Source organism: Halyomorpha halys, unplaced genomic scaffold, assembly GCF_000696795.3.
Source record: "Halyomorpha halys isolate HHAL.00 unplaced genomic scaffold, Hhal_1.1 Scaffold845.1, whole genome shotgun sequence".
NCBI lineage: Eukaryota > Metazoa > Arthropoda > Insecta > Hemiptera > Pentatomidae > Halyomorpha > Halyomorpha halys.
The window spans coordinates 294515-304969 of NW_027114882.1; the positions used below are offsets into that span (position 1 = coordinate 294515).

At 28.8% G+C, this 10455-nt stretch overlaps 1 long non-coding RNA gene across 1 annotated transcript in view; it reads left to right on the forward strand.

The window, feature by feature from the left end:
• The window catches only part of LOC136796902 (uncharacterized), a 14058-nt gene extending 4278 nt beyond the window's left edge, over positions 1 to 9780 (forward strand). Inside the window, exons 2-3 of the long non-coding RNA XR_010844690.1 lie at positions 7157 to 7215; positions 9502 to 9780. This is a non-coding gene — a long non-coding RNA (uncharacterized lncRNA). The remainder of the gene's footprint in view (positions 1 to 7156; positions 7216 to 9501) is intronic.
• The last annotated feature ends 675 nt before the right edge of the window (positions 9781 to 10455 follow it).

Below are 10455 nucleotides of genomic sequence, written 5' to 3' on the forward strand. Positions count from 1 at the left end.
GGCCCGGCAGTTTGGCGTTAATACCCTTGAGGAAACTCAAGAAATCGCCCACTGCTCTGTCGAAATCCGCTGAGTTGAAATGTTGGTCTTTCATAATATCCTGAAAGACAGCCGATCATTTACTTATCTCTATTTTGATTTGGTCTATTTCCTCCTCTCCGACGCCATCATCTCTTACCATGCTTAATAAGCCCCTTAGTTTTTTCTTGTTTGCCTCGCGTTACGTTGTTCTTGTTAATTCAGGCGATAGCATTACGGGCGTCTAATATTATAAAGCTCAATTAAAGGGAAGCGATCCCTAATAAGTTATCAAACACTAAACCGACGAGAAAACGTCGAAGGGGTAGACTGAGGCGTAGATGGGATGATTCCATCAAGACTGATTTGGTAGATTTGGGTTTGGACAGGCGATTTTGTGAAATTCGTTATATTAATATTCAATGAAAATGTATTTAATATCAGCTAGGTTTTATCCTCATTGAAATTCTTGACAGGAGTTGAAATGCCGAATTTTCAAAACAGTTTCCTCTAAAGGAGGAAAGGAGGTAGTTACATTTAATTTTATATATTTTAAATAATTAACCATCTCTCATTTTTAGTAGAAATAGAAACTTGACAAATACAAATTATGAAAGATTTTTTTTTCTTTCTGTTTTAGTCCTTATGTAAAAAATAAATATTTATTAATCATTTTATATCGCACAAGCAGTCACATAAGAGTCAATTTTATGAATTGGTTAAGTATAAGACTTTGTTTATTTTCACGATCAATATTTCAATTTTCTTCTCTCGCGTTATTGATCAGATTTTTTACAAAAATTCTTCCCTGAAAAATTATAAAATATCAATCAGTAAGGCTAAGAGGAGAAAAACTCATGTACCACACTAACTACGATTTGAGAAAAAAAGAAAAACCAATTTTTTTAATATAAATTTCGCACTTCTGCAACGTTTCGAGCTATTTTGTTGGCCATTTTCAAATATTTTCATCTTCACCTCAGTCAACATATTAAAATATATTCCCTAAAAGTTTTTGTTATTTTTTATTCAAAATTCTGAAATTGCCAGCTGTTTATTTACCGAGTTCTTTTATATCTAAAATGTATGACATTCTATTGTACAAAATATTCATTTTTTATTATTTTTAAAATTACATGAATTCAGAAGTTTTCATATTTGAAAAAAAATTTATAATTTCTTTATCTAAATTGAAATCAATTTTATATTTTTATTAATGTATAGAAAAATACACTGTGAAAATATCACTTTTTTTAAAAAATCATATTTGACTTTCATCAGGTTAGTTAATAATGAGATTTTTATTGCTTTTCAGTGCAATGTACTGAATTAATGAAAAATTATTGTTATCTGGTTTTCCTAGAACATATTACCATAACAAACTGGTGCAGTTGATACAAATAAATTACCCTAACTATCCTACAAACCTTGTTATGACTTTTTCGGTTCCCTTTATCTTCTAAGGTAAAATAGCGAGAAAGGGTTTTGAAAGTTGTAGCTTACTTAAAAATTTATAATTATATTCACTATTCAACATAATGTTGCTAAAGAGCATTATGAAAAAATTAAAATATTACGGGTCCTGATATAGATCAAGATGCTAAAATAAAAATGGATAATACTAATTTACAGATTAACAGCGTATCAAGTGGACATTATAATTGAACGGATACACTGCTCAACACTTCCTTTAACCTTAGGGAAGTCGAACTCTTTGGAAATGAAACCAATTGAAAGGGGAGCAGAGAAGGAAATGCTAAACACCCCTCCTCCACTATTACATTTTGTTTGATCCTTGATCAACTCCAGAGTGGATTTTATGGTTCCCTCGGGATCACAGGAAGAAACCTCTAAACTATATTTGTATTTAAATGCTACTATGAGCAAATGAATAGTAGTACGATTTAATTAAAGATTTTAATTCACCCCTACAATTGAAGGTTTTAACCTCTAAGCTCTCATTCTACTCTTCAGTAAATTTAATATTTAATATGAAAAACCATAGCACCATTCTCACCACGTATGCCGATGAAACATGTCTTTATTCAGTGAACAATGATCCTTACATCGTATTCCAAACCCTCCAATCCCACGTCACCACCCTTGAAGAATGATGCAAAAACTGGAAGATTGAAATAAATACCAATAAATCCCACCAAATCACATTTACCCTTCGACGTAAACCTTCGTCTTGCCCCACAGTATCTTTTAATAATACCCCACTCATTCCTGTTGAACAGATCCGTTACTTAGGACTAAATCTGGACAAACGACTGACATGGTATCCTCATACAAGACTGAAAAGACAGGAAACTGCTCGTCGATTCCGACTATTGCAACATTTACTAGAAAATCGGTCTAAATTGCCAATCCATTAGAAAACACTGATGTACATGACTATTAAAAAGCCTATCTGGACATACGGAGTTGAGCTTTGGGGCTCCACTAAACCATCGAATTCGTCCCGAATCCAATCCTTACAGTCCAAAATCCTTCGTAAAATCCTTAATGCTCCTTACTTTGTCACAAATCAAGTCATCCATCAGGACCCCAATGTTCCATATGTTGCCGATTTGGCCAGAACCAGATCCTTCCATTACAAACTTCGCAACCACCCAAATCCACTTGTTTCTAACCTGGCTTCTCCTTCATTATCTAATAATCCTCCTAGGCGTCTGAAAAGAAGATGGCCGCGAAATCTTTTCTAGAAATGTTACTGGAGTTCCATCAATGGGTAGATTCTCCACATGTTTGTATGATGTCAGTATGTCACCTACAGCAAATTTACTAGTTGTTTATCTTTTTATACAGTTGTAAATAAGAATAAATAAATTATAAAAAAAAAAGAAATATGAAAACCTCACTTTTTCAAAAAATTAAATGCACCTCCAATGAGTTGGAAATTTCGGATTAGCGAGAACGACTCACATCTACTGATCATAGTGGAAGAATACAAGTATGGAATTATAAAGTACATATTTCACTGAGATGTGACCAAATTGAAATTTATTAAAGATATTGGATCTCATGACCGAGAATCAATTTTTTTTTTACAAATCAACATTTTGTAAACGTTCTTTAGGAAATGAAAACTGCTGCGAATAAAAAAATACTTAATTGTACATTTAATAACTTCAGATTGAGTGCTAATAGACATCTGCACATATAATAACTAATCCTAAGACATAGACTGTATCTTTTGCCTGTTAAAAAAAGATTACCTTTTTTTGTGTTATGGTCTCCTCTTGTGAGATTGTGACATGCCGTACATCGACCAACGTACTCACTATAATTGTCTGTTTGAAAAGTGAAACAAGTAAGACTACCATGGAGGGCGGAAGTGGAAGGTTTCATGCCGTTTTTCAATTTCAGGCGCTTTTTAAAAATTTCTCGATTAAAATATCTTAAAGTTTCCTCTTCCCGTTTTAAGCTAATATTTCAAAAGTGACATAGGACCGTTGCTCCCCGGGGGTCTTAGCAGGGTGGCTCCGGCGGAGAAGGATTGCGTATAAAGTATAGAATGTATAAATGGCAATAAATGACCAATTTAAACGAATCAACTCTGTAGCTTTATAGATTATAATTTATATAGATAATCATAACAATAAAAATGTGTTTTGATAGACTGTGTCACACAGTTAACAAAACACATTTTTTTTCTATGTAACAGACAATCAAAATTTTGTTAATTTATTTTGGCATATATATCAGGGACTGACTATAAGACGTTCAGTTTGTACAAATATTTTGTTCAAGACCGAAGATGAAGAAGACGTTCTTACAAGCTCTGATTCAGTAGTTTTAGTGCATGGATACTTCGAAACGGAAAAATTCGAGAGCGCTAAAGAAAAACTTATTCTCCAATTGTCAATAGAAGCGACATTACATACAATTTATTTAATACTTTCTTATATAATATATCATAATATATATATCATATTTGTAATTTATCATATATGTAATCTTTTTTTTATTACTATCATTTTTATATTTAATTGTTTATCTTCTTCTGGTTTTCTTTAGTTGATGACTGCTTAGACCTCTAATACTTATTGTTCTTGATGGTGGTAGCTTATGTTACAAAACAAAATTAACAATAGCCTATGTAGATATTTCTTACAACGACCAAGCCAGAGGGACCACAAACTCAGTTAATTGTTCGCTAAATCACTTAGGCCGAAGCAATCTAAGAGGCCAAGAAATTTCGGCAGTCATGGTAGGACTCATTTTTCTCCCAGTCTGTAGCGTATTTGAAGGAAATATTTCTCCATTTAACATAATTTTTTCCATTTAACATGTTAAACTAAAGATCATGTATACCCTTTATATAACTATAGATAACCCCAAGACACATGAATGAGTGAAGGAGGAATAGTTGAGAGAAACAGATAGTCTAGTCAAACAAAAGGTTTCCTAAATAAAAATTATTAATGTTTAAGGAATAACAAATCTGAATTTTAGGTTTGCCAGCAGTCACTAATTTTTCATCTACAATAGAAAACAACAAAATTTTGAAACTTTTTTCGGTTTTTCGCTAATAACAATATATCTAACTATTTCTCGAAGGTTAACATAGCCCAAAATTTATACAGATAAAATTGTCTATAAAATGAGTATATTATATTTCATTATCGGCCAACCTGTAATGCCTTTAGAACCAAATTAAAAAATGATTCTTTTCGTTTGTTTTGTTTTGTGTTTTGGTGTGAAAAACGCAAACAACTCTGTTCTAATTGTCTGAACGGGGCCAAGTTATTAAAAAAATATGTTAGGAACAAACCTCAGGTATGCCTCGTTTAAACCGGACAGCTGGAAGTTTTTTGTTTTTTGCACGCTGCCTCACAGGTTGGCTGAAATTGATATTTAATAGACGCGTTAAGTTTGAAATCGTACCTGCTTTATAGATTTTTATCATCTAGAGACACTTAATTTTAAATTTTTTTTAGTACTGAAAAAAATTCAGACATCCAGATTTACTTAGTGGATCCGACAAATGGCGAGGTGGATAATCCAAAATTCGGATTCAGCATCCCAAAAACATATTAAATCGATGAGAATAAAGTGAAATATCTTTACCCAGAAAAGATTAGCCGAAAATTAAATGCAATATACGCATTTCTTGGGAATTTTTATCTGCATTATTTTTGTAGATAATGTTCATCTTTGAAAAGATTTTAATTTGATGAAGTTACTTAGTTTTTATGCCATAAGTGAAAAAAACTTTCCAAATTTTGGCTAATCTGGAGTTTGGACTCATCTCAGAAAATCATTTAGAAAACAGCTTCTGTAGTTTATTCCTGAAAACACCTTTTTTGAAGCTCTAAGATTTGTCAAAAATTATATGTAATGTTTTGTAAGAGGTTTTATCTGCATTAATATTCTATCGATTTTTTTTCTCCGAAAAATCGTTAGCGTTCCAGTAACAAGAAAAAAAAAAGTTCTAAAATGTTATTGATTTTTTGTATTACTGTTATGAAACCGGCCACTGACAATGTGGCAAACCTGATATTCAGATGTGACATCTCAAAAACCATATAAAATGTTTTTTAAAAATTCTAAAACACCCATTTTGAACCTTAAATGGCTGGACTAGATGGGGTATTGTCAGTACTGAAAAACCAGCAATTAATTATTAACATAATCGTATCTAGATTTTTGTTTACACTCACTGGTATTTCTGTCTATAACAATATCGAGTATATTTTATAATATATATAAATATATTTATATATATAGCCTTTCTCCCCTCTCAGCAACGAAATTCAACAAAATAAATTTATGTGGCCTGGTCAGAGATGAATAGCAGACACTAATTGGTATCGGCCCTAGTTAAAGAATACACAATCTGAGGGAAATAGGGCCTAAATGCAGCAGTATTGAGAGTATTCAGGAGAGGCAAGGAGAGTTCCACTCGTTATGGCCATTATAGTCGTTAGCAATTTATATCAATATTTCTGTCCGCTGCATAGGATTGGTTTAAAAAAAAATTGAGTTAGTGTTGGGACTGACCGACAGAAGTGAAACTTTTGAAAATGGAATAATGTATTAAAATTTTATTAATAATGATATTTATTTTACAAAAACATTTTTATTTAATTATAATTATTAAATAATGTTTTTTAATTATACTAATTATAGTGAAATTCTAGTTTAAATTATCATACGTTTTATTACTACATGTTGATAAGATTGGCTTGTGATATTGTGATAGCTAAAATAAGAAATGAAAACATTTGGTTTAATGTTTTCGATGTCTTGCTAATTGCTTCCTCTTGCAGTACTTTCCAATGGTGAGTTTACCCTTCTTAAAAGTAATTTATCTTATAGAAAAACTATTAATTGTTTATATTAAGTTTACCTTAAAAATAAAAATTCTTTTACTAAATTTACCATGGCGATATGAAAGTTTTCAGGAACAGAACATGAATTGCTACCCCTCACATGTTTAATCTAACAATAAAAGTTCAAACGTATTACTATAATTATTTATACTAATATTGTTTTAATATATTTTTTGTCTCTCTAGCTCAGTGTAGCATCAAGATACAATTTGTAATTATAGCTCATCACAGAATGAAATACTAAGCATTTTTCTCACTTGTAGTAAGCAACTCCGATTTTTAGTTTTCATGATATTTTAAGTCGTGTTGAAAAACTTATTATCATTCCATTTTTGGTGTTATTTTATTCACCTATTTTAGCATCGAGATAAAATTTTGAGTTATAGCTCATTGCAAATATCCCTGCAATTGCTAGGTATCAAAATAATAGAGGATAGATGTATAATTGTCACACTGGCAGACTGATTGTCCCTGGCATTTTCCTCAGACTGTCATCCTTTAGTGTTATTTCATTTATATCCAAATAAACCTTAGTAATTTATATTAGTTGAAAAAGAAACTACACTTCATACATAAGAAAATTAAAAAAGTTTGATAAAATTATAGATTTTGGAAAATAAAACATTTCAATATTGTCATTCTTCAACAGTGTTAAAACTCAAATTTTCTATACCACATAAAGGATTTGTCCATATTTTTAAATAGCAAGTATTTTGACAAAAACTCAGTAATATATTTTTATTTCATTATTTTTTTTAACTTATAAAACCTTTTTCTGATTACATCCTTAATTTTAGATTCTTACCAAGACAGAATCGAAAACATAGAGGACATTCTGAATTCTCAACCTTTTGAGGTATATTAAAATATTTAATGATTCTAATTTTTTTTTATTCATTAATGTTATTATTTATTACATGAGTTTTCAAACATTACACCAACCAACTTCTAAATCATAAATAAGTTACAGTATGTCAGACATCACAAGTCTAAAAAATGTATTATATTGAGCTGGCCTTAATTTGTCTTATTTCTACTAATATTTTAACATAACATCTCATTTATGCCATTTAAATTTAGATTTTAAATTTAAATATAAATGTATTAGTTTTTTTTCTAAGTATAGCTACTTCTAAAAACCAATAGATTAAATAATTAATCAAATACAAGTTAGTTCAAGATACAAATAATATAATAATACTACAATATTTCTCTATATTATTATTCTATGTATTAATTTGGACCATATAATTATAACAAATACAAATTTTTAAAAATCTTATTCTTATTCTCCTTGTTCCAGTAGGTAATATTTTTTTTTTAGTTTTTCCTATTTTACTTTTTCTTAGTTCATTTTACCAAACTTACATGGAAATTTTATTAAATAACAGCTTCCAATTAACTAAGTATTATTAATAGTTAATTTAATATGGAAGTAGTAAGGTATATAAGTGGAAATAGCTATGGTTTCCAATACTGTAAGAAAACCTGACTTAAAACAATTAATTTTTATTTAAAAATAAATTATGGGGTTTATTTAGGTAGGAAAAGATGTTTTGAATTGATCTTCGACTGGAGATACATTAAATGATTAGGCAAGAGTCTGGTAAGAATATCATTAAGTTATAAATTAAGCACACTTACCAGTGCAATCTGTAAAGAGTCCCAAAATATCAAATTAAAAATATTATAAATAAATAAATAAACAAGGTTTTATTTTAACAAAATTATGTCAAAATATAAAGAATAAGGTGGAAATGCAACTACCTTATTTCAAGTATAAAATAACATTAATTCCATAATGAAAGCTTATCAGAAGCTGATGTAATGAAGTAACATTGACAGATTAATAAATTTCATTGTATACCCAAGAGAATAGTTAATTGTATTCAAAGTGTATAATAGAAAGTTGTACTATATTGAAATATTTCTGTTTATACAACAGCTTCTATTTAAACTTATATTTTACTTTAATTATTATTGAACAAAAAGAATTCTAATTAATCAGTAATTGAAGCTTATTGTAGAATAATATGTTAATGATATGAAATGTTAATTTATAATGGTAATATTAAAATAAATAAATAATATGAATGGATATGATCTAATTTTATTTATTTATTAATAAAACTTCTTTACTGAAAATTTCCCAGAGTTAGCTAGAAAAGCAATGCCTAGAAAACCTTTTTTCTTTTTCATTATCAGTTTCAAGTAATGCAAAAAAAAAAAAAAAAAAAAAATGGTCCAAAACAGCTTATTAATAGCTTAGGGAGATACTTGATCCACTAATTGGTATCATGGGAACTGAAGAAGTCCAATTTTTTACATCTTGGATGTTTTCCATGATTAATCTTGAAATAGAAAGTCATTAAATGGCTAGGAGAAGAATGAAACCATCAATATTTAATAATCTGATCTACTTACTAATTAACTAATTGATAATTGATAATATTTTATTATAAGTGCAATATTTTATTAATATTACCATACAATTGTCACCATGTATACATAACAAATGTGTAAAGGCTACTTTTCATGAGATCAGAAAATAATTTTATGTTTTACATTTTAATTTCCCCAATGAAAATATTACTTTTCTTAGACTTTTAAAACTTTATTTTTCTGGTAAATTTGATAATTTTGATTTTCCACTTATTGTAATGATATATCATTTTTATATGTATACCATATTTTATTATAAATGTATCAAGTTTTTTTTCCTTACTTTATTTACTTTGTTACTTGAGTCACTTTATTATTTGTTGTGTTTTTGTATATTGTATATACAATATAAATTATGTATCTCTTAATTATATATTTTTATATTTCATATTTCATACAATTTGTTAATAAATACTATTTATATATCAATAATATATTTTTTAAAAGTTTACCTCAATTTATTTTACAATATTCTGAGCTAACAAATAAATAAAATGAATTCTTAAACGTAAATCATAATTCATACAATCAAAACATAAGGTAAAACACTGGTGAGTGTAATTTATGAACGTTGAAACAAATAAATATTTTGATTAAGAAAAAAAATTGAATAATAGCCAGAAAGGCAGAGGCTTTGTACACATAAACTACAAACACTAACATTCTAGTTCAAATAATATTTACTTTTTTTTCCCAACAGGTACTGACTGTTCAAGATATAGACCAAGAAAATTATAGTTTTACAATTTGTGGCTTGTTTAGAAGATGCCTAAAACCGTGTTGTATGGACCTTGAATCTACCATATCCTCCATCCTGAGTGAAGCAAGCATCCATACCACATCGACTGACCTCCTCCAAGAGCTTTTCAATTTAGCACCTTCTATGCCACCATGTCAGTGTCTGGCTTTGGTCAGTTGTGAATCAAAAACTGTCTGTCCACTGTTATTGTTACCCAAAGAATACTTAATTTAATTTCAATAAAGCTTTGAATATGATAATAGAGTTATTTATTAAAATAAAGTTATTAAACTACCTAAACAAAACTTTGTTAACTAATTTTTAGATCATTTATGATGAATATTAGATTTTTTCATACTATTAAATAAATAGATGGGAATAATCTGGATGCTATATTTCTAACCTAACCTATTATTATGGTTTTTTATTTTTATAGTGGAATTCATTCATCTCTTGGATCAACCCAGGCTTATCAAGTGGATACCCTTAATTCGGTAAAAATCTGGTGGTTGATCGTTATTATGACCCAATCACCTCCATACAGAACTTTTGGTCTAGTAACAATACTTATTTACAAAGTGCTGCACCCTTGACCCCTTGTGGATTATAGCGTCACAGATTTTTTTTCTAATGTTAAAGTTATTTTAAAATATTGAAATATAATCTAGATCTGACTACAAGTTTTTATAATTTCATAAATAAAACATGTAATGACAAATAAAATTGCTAGTTAAGAGCCCAGCTTTATTACTTATTCATTCCAAGAATATTTTAAATATTGGAGAAAACATAATTTATTTATATAACAAATCTAATTTCTTATTTAAAAAAAAATGATTAAAAATAAACTCAATATTTATAATATAATTACGGTTATTGAAAAAAAAAATCAAATGGGTGGAAATGATAATGTGC